A 15646-nucleotide genomic window follows, 5' to 3' on the forward strand; every position below is an offset into this window, starting at 1 on the left:
TCCTTGACGTGCCGGAGGCCTGAGCTGTGTCTGGGGTCCCAGCCTGTTGTGCAGAAACATGCTTCCTCCTCTTGGCGGGTTGTGCAGACCCTGAGTGGCTACTGCCACTCTGGTCAGTAGGGGCAGGGGCGCTGGTGGACTGGCCAATGGGAGTAGGCAATGGCATGAGGAAGGAAGGCCTGACTTGAGTCATTGGCTGCTGGGTGCTGTCGACAGGACCCAACGGCACGACTGCCTCAGTGCCAAGGGCAGTGACCAACACAGTCCTGGCTGGAAGACTCACAGCCGGGGTGGTGTTAGCTGCATCTGCAGCTTCCACCACATGGCTTCTCGGGGAAGCAGATTTCACCACTGCCCCAGAAACATGTGGCTTGGTCACAGCAACCTTAAACAGATGTGGCTTGACCTTCCTGGCCTGGAATTCAGCCTGGGAGTCCTCTTCCGCCAATGCAGCCTGTGCTGGCTGACCCCGAGCCTGGGTGGTGGAAGCCACAGCTGCACCTGCAGTTTCCACTACTTAGGGGCCCGTGACAGCAGATGCCACTGCCTGTCAGGCCAGATGGGTGCCGTGGGATGTCTGCAGCATCATCATCTCCCTGAGCCACGGGGGGTGGTGGCATGGCTGTCCCAGCATGTGGCTGGACATTCTGCCCCTGTGGAACACCCTGACCACGTCTGCCTCTGTGTCCACCTTGGCCTCCCTGGACTCCCTGGACTCCCTGGCCACCCTGGCCACGTGCCCCAACACGCCCTCCTCTGGCAGGTCGCCCAACTTTGCTGCCCTTACCTTTTCGTGGCCTGCCAACCAGGGCACTGATGGACTAGTGTGAATGAGAGGTGCACACAAACATTATCCTGGGCATTTGGGGTAAAGGGGGCAGCACACGTTATGGTAGACACACCCCTGTGCTCCTGCAAGGCTGTCTGTGACCCCTGGGGAAAAATGACGGGTCACACAACGCTCAGGCACCCCAAAAAATCAAACAAAAGTGCACGCAACCCCTCGGTAGCCCACATGCATGGAATACACGTCCCATAGTACACGGTGGCAGCCAGGAACACAAAGAAAGCGTACGTGTGGAACACGCAGGCTACTCTGACCTCAGAAATGTGGTACACGACACACAGGGGCAACCACAGTGGGAAGAAAAAGCATGCGCAACTCAATGTCTGCCTTGAGTGGAAAAGAAAAGGTCCCCCGCCAAAACAAGAAGTATGGACTGTAACCGCAGTGACGATATTGCATGTGAAGCCACAAGAAGAAGTAACACACGCGTCGGTCCCCACGAATAGGACGTACAGTGAACTGGTGTCCTATGCGGACCTTTAACCCATACCGAAGGCAACGGCCACGCGCATCACGTCACTTAGGCGCTTACGCGTTAAGGGCCTTTCCTCGAATTACATGCTAATGCACTGTTTTTTCACGTGTGGAGTCACTCTGCTCTAACTGGCCCCGTGAAAACACACGGAAGACCACACTCCTGCCCGCAAGGCCATTTACCTGCCCCCCAATGCCCCGTGCTGTCTCCTACAAGCCATTTGCTGCTGCCAGGCACCTCAGTCTGCCGGCTCCCAATGTGCCCTGAAATTTGGTGCCTGCACAGAAGACATTGCCAGGGGTCCTGTTGCTGCGACCACCTCTGCTGAAACAGAAGACTCCCGGCTGCTGTACCATCACTCCACAGCCCAGCCCCAGGACCCATTTGCCCACCCAACCTGCCTCAGGGGGTTGCCATGTCGGACCAAACATCATCTGGGTCCAGTGGCAACCTCCCGGCAGAGAGGCAGAGGGCTGCCAGCTTCACTGACAATGAAGTTGGCATCCTGGTGGAGCAAGTCCTGGGGCATTATGATGCCCTCTTCTCAACATCGCGCAAGGAAGGATGGAGGAGGATCTGGGAGGACATCGTGGGTGCATCAACAAGGAGGGGGTGGCACACCGTGACTACAAGCATGTCCTGAAGCACTGGGAGGACTTCAAGTCCAGGACCCTCAACAAGGCCAATTGCCTCGTCGAGGCTGAGGATGAAGTGGGGCGCCGGGCACAGTTGAGTAACAACCAGATGAGGGTCTGGAGCGCATACGTCCAGCGCTTTACCACCAGGTCCTACTGTTGCAGACCCATCTGGAGTCGATTGGTAAGTGTCCATGTGTTCTTGTCCAGCGTAGTGCATGTTGAGGTGTGGCTGGAGTGTGCACCTTGGCCTTATGTCTGGCATGCCCCATGTACAGATGTCTGTGTGCAGGGACATGACAGTGCTGCATGTGAGTCCAGTCAAGCATGTTGCACATCAATGGTGCCTGTGTTGCAATGCATGATGTGCACCACAAGGTGACGAGACACACATGTTTGCATGCCTGTGTCTGGACTTGGCCATGTTTGGGGTGTGATACATGAATGCTTATGTCACCTTCATGGTCATGCATGGTGTACACGTGTGTGTGTCTGAGTAGTGTGTGTGTGACTGGAGCACGCCATGGAGGCATGACACATGACCATCACGATGCGTGAATTGACTGATGCAGCCTAGTTGTCCATGAATGCACTGTGATGGGAGGTAGACATGGCCAGATGCATGACTGTCCAGTGGTGTGTGTGCATGTGATCTGCGTGTCCCATGATGCATGTGAGGTTCAGCCCCCCTTCTGATGTTCACACAGTGCCTTGGGCATGGATCCAAATGTCTGTTGCACGTGCCATGCTTGTTTCTGCATGTGTGTCGCTTGCACTGACCCATTTGTTGTGGAGGGTGATGATGTTTATGAGGTTTGACAGTGCCACTCATGTGTATTTGCTTTGTGTCTAGCAGACATTTGTTCATTACACAGATGCTTGTGTTCAATGTCTCCCTATCTATAGCGCGATGGAGGAAGAGGGCAGAGATGGCGCTGTGGAGCCAAGCAGCAGGGATGCCTCCACCAGCCAGAGATGCAAGGCCCAGTCACCCTCCCAGGTTACGACATCTTCCGGGAGGGAGGGGACTAGTGCTGTATCCATGACTATGGCTGCTGCTGCCGAGGGGATGCACAGGAGAGCGAGGGTGGACATGGGCTCCTCGGCAGCGGAAGGGGAAGGTGAGCCCCCACAGGGGCAATCAAGTGCGGAAGACGGTGCAGAGGCAACCAGGTAGGTGGTAGTTGAGGTGGAGACTGCATCAGACCCGCACATGGGGCCTGGAGGGGGCGATGCCACCGGTGTAATTGATGCAGTCCAGGGGCAGGAGGCAGCACAGGTCCCTGCAGAGGGGCCTGTGCCTAATCCTTTCCCTGATCCTGGTACTGCATCACTATGCACCAGCACGCATGCCTCAGTCCAGACCGTTCTGCAGGTTGAGGATAAGTCCACGTCAACTGACCTTCCTCTACCTGCGGTCCAGGCAATCTGTAACAGGGTTGAGCCTGTGCTAGTCGGTGTCGCGATGTGTACAGCCGTTGTTAGGGAGAATTCTCAACATTGGCTAATTTCCCATACCTACTGAGTCCCTCAGCAACTTTGCTGGATTTCTAGTTTTTTTTTTTCACCTGGTAAGTGTGTGAGCCCTTTTTTCCCCACTCTTACCTGTGTTTTACTGTGGGTGTTTAACATTTTCTTGTGTTCATAGACTGTGGAGCCTCACCTACTCCATAGGCATCATCTTTCTATTGCATGATACACAGCACCTTCAGTGCAGTGACACAGGGTTGTCTTTTAGACTTCCCAACTAAGACTCCATTTTCTGGGATTGACTACTGTCTCCCAGAACATGTAAAGTTGCCATTAACTTTATTAGTCTTTTAAAAATCCACAGACCCAGTACACACTATCTTACATAGAGTACTGGAAAGGGTTAATACTTATCCCTTTTTGTCTGTTTCTCTTGGAGCATTGTTTCGCTCCCTTTGCATCAAGTCTTGGCTGCTGGCAGTGGTAACTACCCTATTTTTCCTACCGTGGTTATCTTAAATAACCTTGGTATTGTTTTAGGCTATCTTGGTAGCCTCGAACTTAAACCCGCTAGACCATATAGGTTTTTATACGGTTCCAGCTGGGTTTATTCACCATTTCTTTTTGAAAATGTCTTTCTCGTGTTTTACTCTGCATGCCAAACTATGTTTGGTTCCTTTATTCACTGTCTTTTTGCGGGCTACTCCACAGAAGCCCTCCTTAGGTGCCTGACAGTCCGGGTAGGCAGGATGTGAGGGAGGGGTTTTAGGACCCCTGCCATGGGTTCCCTTGGTAACCCAAGTCGCACTCCTGTTTGATTGGCTAGGTGACTGTCCCGGCGGGACAGCCACCCTGCTGTGTGATTGACAGCCAGGCTGGGTGAATGGGGGAAAACTGCATAAAAAGCAGGTCTCTTGGATTGGAAAGGCAGAGTTGCCAATGGAACGAAAGAACCGACAAGGAGCTGACAGAAGAGGTCCCCTGCAATGACTGAACCGCCCGGTGACGCCCTACTGCAGGTCGAATTTTCAAGCTCCAACAACAGAGAAGATCTACCAGGAATCTTCTTCCCCTGAGCTGGTGGGACTAACCAGTTTGCCCAAACTGCAAGCCAGGACTCCCTCCTCAGGTCGAATTTGCTGTACAGAGCTACAGTGAACCGGATAGCCAGGAAGGTCGGACCCTGCTTGGGTTTTAAGGAGTGCACCTTTTATTTGTTGCTTTGCTCTGCTGCTGGTCTCTTCCCTGGGCATTGCAGGACCCTCCAGTCTTCCTACTTCATGTCAGTCCGACAGTCACTTCAGGAACCGTGAGTCTTCAGGAACTGCCAGGAACATCCGCCTCAGCTACAGCTTCTTCTCCATTTAAAAGTACTGTGCAAATCCGGTTGTTGGTTTCGTCCAGCCTCAGTGAAGGTGTGTGAAACCTTTTGCCAATCCGAGGGCTTGTCCTTCTCTACTCTTTAGACTAACTTTTCTGCTGACCAACTTCGTCTGGAACTCTTGCCAAAGACTTAACCGCAAACTACCCTGAACTGTGTGATCTTGAGCAAAAGACATTTGTCCTATTGACTTTGGCACACGCCTTTTTGATTTGATTCCATCACTGTAGTTCCTCTTTCTAGATTGCCCTGCTTACTTACCTGTTTTGGTGCTGTTCGATTTTTACCTAACTTTGTCTTTCTCTTCCTTTTTAAATTACTGGAGTGCCATTTTGCTCCTACTTCATTTTGAGTTTAACTTGTCCGGAATCTATTGGGAGTGGTGTGGTGTATTAAGAGTGTGATTTTTCAACTGCTTTACCTTAGTGAGATGTTATACAACTGATGTGTAAATAAATGTATATTCTTTTACTCAGAAACCTTGAGTCAGTGTTTGAATCATAGTAATTGCTGTCCTTTGTGTAACTATTGATACTCTTCACTTGCTCTTGAGAGAAGTCTGGCTGCTCAGCCATCGCTACCACTTTACTGTGTAGTACAGGCTTGTACCAAAGGAGAATTTGTACTGTCACCTGTAGTCGTAATTGTGTGTGGTGTTCCCAAAGGGTACTGCATATAATTCTGCCTAACACTGGTATACAGCAGTGAGGATCAAGTATAGTAATTACAATTAGAGTGCTGCTATTACATTGGATCAACTAACCACAAGGCTAACATCCCTAAAAAGCCATATTAATCATGTCTATTATGGAAAGCTACAGTCAGGAGACCCTCCTTAGTTACACTGTGGCTTATTTAAAAAAAATCTGTGTAGAGAAAGGAACCTCTCTGCCAAAGGCAAAAAGTCTGAATTGATTGAATAGTTGTTGAAGAACCAAAGTCTGGGGAGTGGGTCTGAAATGCCTAACTCTCCAGCAAATGTGGAAAATAATAAGGATGATAATGTGTCTATTATTAATGGGTTAGAAGAAGTAGATGTGTCTCCTAATGTAGGCCTCACTGCTCACGTGCCTGCTCAACAACCTCAAGCTTTGTCCACTGGCACCTCATCAGGTCCTACACTCAGTCCTGAATTCATTGCTCTAGAAAAGATGAGGCTTGAACTGGAATTCAAACGTTTAAATGCTCAAACTGAACAAAAGCACCAAGAATTTAAGCTCAGAGAAATGGAGTTGAATCATGAACTAGAAATTAAAAGGTTATCTCTTGAAAATGCTTCTCTCCCAGAGTCATCTAGGTCTCGCAGTCCTAAGAGACCCGGTATGCCTAAATAAATTGTGGCTATGTATGAGGTTAAGCTTGATATTTTGGATTGGTTGGCAATGTTTGAATATAACCATGGGATTCAAGGTTTCACAGGGAATCAGTTGCTTCCCTAGATCTTCTCTAGGCTACCCACTGTTGCATCTGAAGTTGTAATGGAACTGGGGGAGTTGGATAGGATGGATTATGAGTGTGTTAAGCTAGCTTTAATTGCTAGATTTGGAAATACCCCTTCGCAGTACCTTAAGAGGTTTAGGACCCTCAAAAAGCATTTTGGTACCCCTTGGGCTACCTGGGTATGTGAATGTTTGAAAACCTTAGATGGTTGGGTTAAGGGTTACAGAGGAAACACTTATGAAGGTATGAGAAATCTTGTTATGTTGGAGTCAATTTATGATGCCTGCTCTCCTGAGCTCAGACAGCACTTGGCTGATTCCAAGGAGATAGATCCAAAGATGTTAGCTAAGGCTGCTGGCGAGTGGGTTGCCAACAGGGCTACTCACAAGGATTCTGGGGCAACTCAGAAGAAGGATGAGGGAAAGCAGCCAAAGAAAGATAACAAGGAGAATTCCAATACCTCCAATCCAAAAGAGGGCCATAAACAGCAACATAAGGGTAAACCACAAGGGAAACCAAATCAGGCTAGTGCACCATCTGGACCCAAACCAGATGGAGGTCAGAACAAACCCCCATTCATTAAGGCATTTGGGAAATGTTATATTTGTGGGTCAACTGACCATGTGAAACGGGATCCAGGATGTAAGGGTAAACCTTCAGGGGCCCACACTTTCTCCTTAGCCTTCTCCCCAGAGGAAGAAGTAGCTATGGCAAGTGGAAACGTTCACCTACTGGCTGATGAACCCATGAGAGTCTCAGCTAGTGTTTCTTTAGTGTCCCTGGGCTTGTGGGAACAACAGAATTTAGATGTCTATAATTCCATCCTCGATAATACTAAAGAGTATAACAAACATAGTGTTCTTGTGAATGGACAGGAGACCCCTTCCATCAGAGACACTGGAGCCAGCATAACTGTGGTGGATGAATCATTTTTCAAGGTGGAGAATGTTGCTAAGGCACCCAATCGCCTCACCAAGTTAGCTGGATGCCCTGTGCAAATGCTTCCCCAGTTACCAGCTCTCATCCAGTGTAATGATATGACGGTCAAACTACCTGTTAGTGTGCAGAGTGAAGTGCCTGGGAGAGTTCTGTTGGGTAACAACCTGAAAACTCTTGGAGTTGTGTCAAGTACCCCCAGGCCTCCCAGTTAGAGGAGACAGGAGCTCACTAGGCCTGCAAGGGAGATGACCTTAAGAGGCTCTCCAGAGGAGTTGATAGAGGAAACTATCACTCCCACTCCACAGGAGATGCTCACTGCTTTTTCTGGAAAGAAAGAGGCAAACGGGAAACCCAAGACCTCAAGGAAAAAGTCAGACAGCACCCCTGCGCTACCAACAAGGACATCCCCAAGATTATCCAAGATCACACCTGTGATCCCTCCACCTGCTCAGGCAGAGAGTGAGGTACCACCTTGTGTGGTTGAGCTAGTTTCTTAAGAGTCAGATCTGGAAGAAGACACTGTTTTGGTTGGAGATCTTGACCCTGTTGACCATCCTGAGCTGCAGTCTTTACTGGCAGAAGGTGGACCCAACAGGGCAGACTTCAGCAGAGGATAAAGAGTGTGTCCTACAGTCGAAGGTCTTCGACAACAGGCTGCTAACCAACTTGATGGGCAAGAAGTTGGAAAGCACAGGCTAAGCTGGGAAGATGGCCTCTTCTACAGTGAACCAACATAATCTATCTCTTGGGACTGCAATAGAATAGTAGTGCCCCTTACCAAGAGACTACAGCTCCTACAGTTGGCCCATGAGATACCTTTGGCTGGTAATTTGAGTTTCAAAAAGACCAAGAAAGGCAGTCCTTATACTACTACTGGCCTAAAATGGGTTCAGATGTTGACAAATTCTATAGGCGCTGTCACACTTGCCAAACCTCTGGCAAGAGTGGAGCCAAGAATGTGGCACCCCTGGTGCCTCTCCCAGTGGTGGGAGTTCCCTTTGAGAGGGTAGGCATCGACATTTTCCGTCCCCTTGTCCCTCCTGCATCTTCAGGGAACAGGTTTATCCTGGTTGTAGTAGACCATGCTACAAGATACACAGAAGCCATACCTATGAGATCTGTTACGTCTCAGGTTGTGGCTACGGCCCTACTTGGTATTTTTACCAGAGTAGGGTTTCCTAAGGAAGTGATATCCGACAGGGGATCCAATTGTATGTCCCACTACATGCAAGCCATGTGGAACAACTGTGGTGTCACTTACAAGTTCTCTACAGCCTACCATCCACAGACAAATGGACTGATAGAGAGGTTTAATCATACTATGAAGAGCATGATAGGTGCTTTAGAAGAACCCCTTAAAAGAAAGTGGGACCTTCTACCACCATGCCTTCTCTTTGCTTATAGAGAAGTCCCTCAGGAGGGAGTTGGTTACAGTCCCTTTGAACTTCTCTATGGCTATCCAGTCAGAGATCCATTGGCCCTGATCAAGGAGGGGTAGGAGAGTGCTCCTTCCCCCAAGCCAGTCAGAGTGACTGACTATGTGATAGGTCTCCAGAGGAGAATGTCACACATGATGGCAGAAGCTAGTGATAACATAAAAGCGGGTCAGGCTCTGGTCAAACATTGGCATGACCAGAAGGCCAGCATGGTTGAGTTTACTCAAGACCAGCTTGTATTAGTTATGGTGCAAACAAGACAGAGGGCCCTGCAGGACAAATGGATAGGACCCTTCAAGGTTGTGGGCAAACCTGGAAATGTGAACGATTTGGTGGATTTAGGCAGACGTAAGGAGGCTCCCAGAGTCTTTCACACCAACCGTTTGAAGGCATATGTCTCGAGACCAGAAGTGGGAGCTTTGCTTCTGGCTTCAGCTCAAGAGGAGGAGGAGAGTGAACCTCTACCTGACCTCTTGAGAGGCCAACCTTTCGATGAGAAAATAGAATAAGTCAATCTCTCTTCTCAACTGACTTCTGAACAACAGGAGGAGTGCAAAGTTCTGTTAAATCAGTTTGCCTCCCTGTTTTCACTATCACCAGGCTTGACCCCTTAGGGCCAGCATGATATTCTCACTGGTGACTGTTTACCTGTGAAAGCAGAGGTTCCAGAATGTCAGAACATGTAAGATCCCACATCAAAGGAGAGGTCAACAAGATGCTTGATCTCTGGGTTATAGTGCCCTCTACAAGTCCATGGTCTAGTCCAGTTGTTCTAGCACCAACGGCAGGATCCAAGGAGTTGAGATTCTGTGTGGACTATAGCACTCTAAATGCAGTCACTAAGACTGATGCCCATCCTTTGCCAAGGACAGATGAACTGGTGGATAGACTTGGTTCAGCCAAGTACCTCAGAACATTTGATCTGACGTCAGGCTATTGGCAAATAGCCCTGACAGACCATGCCAAGGGGGAAACTGCATTATCAACCCCAGCAGGCCTCTACTAGTTCAGGGTTATGCTTTTTGGATTAAAGAATGCACCTGCTACATTCCAAAGGATGGTCAATCAAGTTCTGAATGGGATGGAGGCCTTCTGCATGGCATACTTGGATGACATTGCAGTGTTCAGACCTACATGGAAAGAACATATTGATCACTTAGGATATGTTTTGCAGGCTCTTGAGCAGGCCCATCTGACCATAAAGGCAAGCAAATGTCAAATTGGTCAGAGCAAAGTGGTCTACCTTGGTCATGAGGTAGGAGGAGGTGAAATAAGGCCATTGCCTAGCAAAGCACAAGTTGTGCAAAACTGGTCCACCCCTAGTACTCAAACCCAAGTGAGTGCTTTCGTAGGTCTCACTGGGTACTACAGGAATTTCATAGAGAACTATGGGACCATAGCTTCTCCCTTGAATGTGATCTCCTCTCCAAAATTCCCTAAAAAGGTTAGATGGAATGAGGAGTGCACTCAAGCCTTTGAAAACCTGAAGAAAGCCCTTTGTCAAGCTCCAGTCCCAAGAGCTCCTGATTATCACCAAACCTTCATTGTGCAGACAGATGCCTCCAATACAGGTATAGGTGCAGTCCTTAGTCAACTGGATGAGCAAGATAGGGAGCACCCACTTTGCTTCATCAGTTGTAAACTGAAGGAACCAGAAACAAGGTGGACAACCATAGAGCGTGAATGTTTTGCGATTGTGTGGTCTCTTGAAGAAGTTTAGAACATACTTGTATGGATCTACTTTTGTGATTCAGACAGACCACCAACCCTTGAGATGGTTAATGCAAATTAAAGGGGAAAACCCAAAACTTCTGAGATGGTCAATCTGCCTGCAAGGGTTTGATTTCACCATTGAGCACAGAGCAGGATGTCACCACCAAAATGCTGATGGTCTCTCTAGGATGTTTTTAACCAACTAGAAGTAGAGATTCATACCGGAGTGGATTAAATCCTCCTGTCCCTTAGTTTGGGTGGGGGAGTGTTAGGGAGAATTCTCAAGAATGGCTAAATTGCCTTACCTACTGAGTCCCTCAGCAGCTTTGCTGGATTTCTTTTTTTAAACTTTTATTTATTTTGCTTGGCAGCACAGACATAGGCGAGCAACATACAAGGTAGGTACAATACATTGGCAATATAGGTAACACAGGTATACAGAGTCAGCTTACAGTTTAATTATACACTTGGGAGGTACATGTATAGTGGGTGCGGCACTGGGGAGACAGCAGTTCAGAGGGGGGAACTGGGGTGAGGGGAGGTGGGAGCTGGGGATGTAGTTAGTATCTGATGCAGCATCCATAGCGGACATACAGGATCGAAACCTGATCACATATCTCTGGATCTTAAGTAAGTGGGCTGCAGTAGGGACCTGGATTCTTCGGTGTCTGAAGCCCAAGTGACCGCCTTGAGCCACTGTGCATGAGTGGGTGGTGTGGGCCAAAGCCAACAGAGTAGGATGGACCGTACTGCAAGCAATATGCAGAGACCAGCTAGTTTTTTGGAATCTCGGTGAAGTTCGGGGAAGTTGTGAAAGAGACATCTCATTGGAGATGGGATGATAGGATGCTCAAGAATGGTTGACATGGTGGAACATATCGAATTTCAGAATTGGCTGAGGGGAGGACAGGACCAGATCATGTGAATGTAATCGGCGGTACCATAGCCACATCTGGGGCATCTTGGGGAGTGGTCGTTAAGCATGTGGTGAAGTCTGTTCGGGGTATAATTATACCTATGGAGTACCTTAAACTGAATTAGTTTGAAGCAGGATTTCAAGGATACCCTGTGTATACGTGTGCACATGTGGGCCCAGCGTTCGTCGGTCATTACTAACCTGAGGTCATCTTCCCATGTGTGTTTCAGTTTAGTGAATGAAGGGGTGGATCTAGTTTGAACCATGTTATAGAGTCTGGATACTTCACCCCTCGTGTGCATGGGGGAGGTTAGCTGCGCAATTTCGGGGTCATCTGGTGGTATCGCTGGAAACATAGGGTATTTGTGTTTGATTGGTTTTTCGGAGAGATGAGTACTGAAGCCATATAGACGGTCTCTGTCTCAGAGACATTGGGAGATCAGGCCATTCAATGAAGTTGCCCTGCTCAAAGATGTCTCAGATAAATTCATATCCTGCCTCGGCCCAACGGCGCACTATGAGAGGTGGTACATGTGGGACCCCCGGGTGAAAGTTCCAAAGTGGAGGTTCCCGTGGAATGGGTGGGCGGTACCAAGTCATTTCCATGCTTTTGTTAAGGCCAGGGACGTGCAGGCCAACGGGTCAAGTGAGTCCAAAGCTGAAGGGATGGGTTGAACAACTAGGGAACGAATGTCCCGGTCACCAACCGCTAGTTTTTCGAGCCTGACGTGTGGAGGGAGGTTTAATGTGTTGAAGCAGTGTGATGTAAATTGAATTTGCGCTACCAGCCAATATTTGAAGAAATCAGGAGCACTGAAGCCACCACCCTCCATTGGGGTGGACAAGGTCCCAAGTTTCAGACGGGCCGCGTCTGAGTGCCACAAAAATGTGTTAATCGTGCAAGTCAATTTTCAGAAGAAACCATCGCCTGGCCATAATGGGATGTTGGTGAACCTGTACAGAAGTTGGGGCAGTACTATCATCTTCAGTATCCCTATCCTGCCTGCAAGGGAGATCAGCAGTTTACTCCAGCCCAGTGCCCTAGTTTCGAGGTTTTTGAGGTATTTTTGATAGTTTCTTCGAAGGTCAATTCGAAGTGGTGAGCTATTTCTATTCCGAGATAGGTGAATTTTGACTGAGCCCAAGCGAACCCCAGAGTATCGGGGAGGGGGGAGTGCAGTCTGTGAGCGGGAAGAGGGTGGATTTAGCCCAATTCACTTTAAGACCGGAGATGTGTCCCAAGCGGATGACGTTTTCCAATATAGGAGCCAAATTGATGGATGGGGAGCGGATGAAGAGAAGCGCGTCATTGGCATACAGGGACACTATATCAGACTGGCCCGCAGTTCATAAGCCTCTATGTGTGTGGGATTGGCATAGCATATCGGCGAATGGTTCCATCTCTATAGCAAAGATCAGGGGAGAGAATGGGCAACCCTGCCTCGTTCCCCTAGCGATCTGGAATAGGGGAGAGCATCGGTCCTCAGTGCGGACCCTGGCTACAGGACCCGAGTATAGTAGTCTAACCCAGGAGAGAAAGGAGGGGCCGAATTTGCTTTTTTCAAGAACCCGCCAGAGGTACTTCCACGAGACAGAATCAAACGCTTTTTGCATATCGAGTGTAGCGGTTACTGCGTGAACATTTGAGTTTATTCTGCTAATTATGTTAAAGAGCCGGCTCAGGTTCAAGGAGGTGGAGCACTCTGGAATATGGCCTGCTTGATCAGGATGAATAATATGCAGCATGTAGGGGGCCAGGCGTAGAGCTAATAGTTTGGCGTAGATTTTGGAGTCACAATTAATGAGCGAAAGTGGACGGTACAAGCCACATTGTGCGGAAGGTTTGCCAGGTTTGAGTAAGATCGTTATTGTGGCTTCACGAAGAGAGGGTGGAAATTTCCCTGTCTCCACTGATTCCTCCCAGAGGGCTATTAGGTGGGGGAGTAGGAGCGATTTGTAGCGTTTATAAAATGCAATTGGGATGCCATCTGAGCCTGGGGATTTCCCTGAGGAAAGTGAGTCTACAGCGTCTGAGAACTCCTCAGGGGTGAATGGGGATTCAAGGGATCTGATGGTTTCGGGGGAGAATACCGAGAGGGTCGGGCGTCGAGGTAGGAGTCGATCTCCGATGTCAGGGCACTATCCACATTGGCATATAGGGATTCATAAACGGTAAGGAATTCGGAATTGATGTCTTGTGACGATGTGGCTAGAGAGCCATCAGCCTTTCCAGCCCAGGGATGTGTGGGGCACCGAGTTCGTGACGGAGAAGCCTAGCCAGAAAGCGGCCAGGGCGTTCCCCCTCAGCGAGGCCAGGGCTGTGCAGGAATGTTAGTTCGCGGTGAGCCAGTCGAGTTCTGCTCCTGTAGATGCTAGGGCTTCGGGGGTTTGTTGTAGTGAGCATTGGGCTTCCAGGGACGATAGTTTGGACTCACTTTCAGTGATATCCTTTCGTATTGTTTTAAGGATACCAATTTCCTTGGACAGTGCTATGCCTGTAATATAAGCTTTAAAAGATTCCCAGAGAGTGGCCTGTGAAGATACCGAATTCGTATTTATTTCAAAGAACTCTTCGATAGCCATCTCTAATTCGGAGCCAAATACCGGATCAATGAGAGAGTGAGGTTTCATTCTACAGTGTCTAGTCCGATCACGGTCTGGGCCCCAGCAAAGTGTAATAGACACCGGCGAATGGTTAGAAAGTGTTCTAGGAAGGATCATTAGCTGCGTAACATTTTTTATCAGCATATCAGAGACTAGCCATCTGTCAATTTGGGAGTAGGAGTCATGTACCAAGGAGAAGAAGGAATAGGAGCGGGAGTCGGGATAGAGGAGCCTCCATGCGTCGACCAGTGCAAGTCGATGGAGAGATGACAATGTAGTATAGGCTGCTTTGGTGAGTTGGCGGGGTCTGGAGCCGGATCTGTCAAGGTTCACATCAAAGATCGTGTTAAAGTCACCCCCCCAGAGAATTGGTATTAAGGGGAAGCTGTCAAGGAGGGACGTGAGATGTAAATAAAATTCTGGATCGTCAATGTTAGAACCGTAAATGTTCATTAGGACCACCTCCCTGTTCTGGAGGGTGGCATGAAGTAGTACATATCTGCCCTGAGGGTCGATCTGTGAGGTTATAAGCTCGAACTTGAGGCTCTTGTGAATTAGGGTCATGACCCCCTGACTTTGGGTAGAATAATTAGTGTAGTATCTATGGGGACCCCACATTTTGGCGAATTTTTCACAGTATTCAGTACAGGCGTGTGTCTCATGCAGGAAAAGGATTTTGACCCCATGACATTCAGACTGCAACTGGAGTTGTCCCATTCTCTTATAATTACCCAGACCCCGCACATTCCAGCTCATGAAAGTTAAGTTATCTTAGGTTACTAGTGTAGAGATGTTTGTTTTAGGATCAATGTTCATCGGAGCGGTAGCCCCGATGACTGATGGATCGGTCTAGCAGCCCTGTGATGTCATCGTTTCAATGTTACCTCATACTCAACCCACGCTGCGGTCGCCAAGCCTTTTATATCGTAACACCCAATGTAGCCCTCCCACCCACATCCCTCCGCCAAACAGAGGAATGATAGCCCCATACCCCATCGACCAAAACCAAACCAGTGGCATCAATGTGGGGCGGCCTGTGAACCGGCCTGGCAGCAATGCTCCGAACCATGGGGCGATTTAAGGATAAACATGGCGCCTAACAGTAACGTCACATGCAACTTGAAGAGGATTTCATACGCGTAGGTATGGCACAGACGTACAATGGTGAACCAATTTGTTCATGATTGAGAGTAGTAGTCTCGTAGGTTACCAACACAGAGTGGTAGTTAGTTTAAGGAATCTCTCAACAGAATAACGTAACAGTTGTAAATATGTGGTGTAATGAGAGGTTTAGCCAGGAAAGCGTTCGTCAATGAACCTGGAGGCCTCTTCTGGGATTGTAAAGAAAAACACCTGGTTAGAGTGTTAAATCCGTAGCTTGGCAGGGTACAGCATGGAGTATTTAACTCTGTGGTCTCTTAGTCTCTTTTTTACCGCCAAGAAGGTCTTGCGCTTCCGCTGAACAGCCACCGAGAAATCAGGGTACAGGTGTATCCTGGCACCTCCCAGTAGCAGTTGGCCCTTAGCTCTTGCGGCCCTAAGGATGGCATTGCGATCTCGGAAGTTCAAGACCCTGGCTATGATGGGGCGTAGAGGCGCGCCCGGCCTAGGTTTAGCTGTTAGGGCTCGGTGGGCTCTCTCTATCGTGAACTGAGGGAAGAGTTTTGGAGAGTCAAGGAGTGTCAGCAGTGTGCGCTCTATATAGTCCTCCATCGGCTCATTGACGCCGTCTTCGGGTACACCAATAATGCGAAGGTTATTTCGCCTCAATCGGGACTCAAGGTCCTCAT

Source organism: Ambystoma mexicanum, chromosome 8, assembly GCF_040938575.1.
Source record: "Ambystoma mexicanum isolate Mex_15411 chromosome 8, UKY_AmexF1_1, whole genome shotgun sequence".
NCBI classification, from domain to species: Eukaryota; Metazoa; Chordata; class Amphibia; order Caudata; family Ambystomatidae; genus Ambystoma; species Ambystoma mexicanum.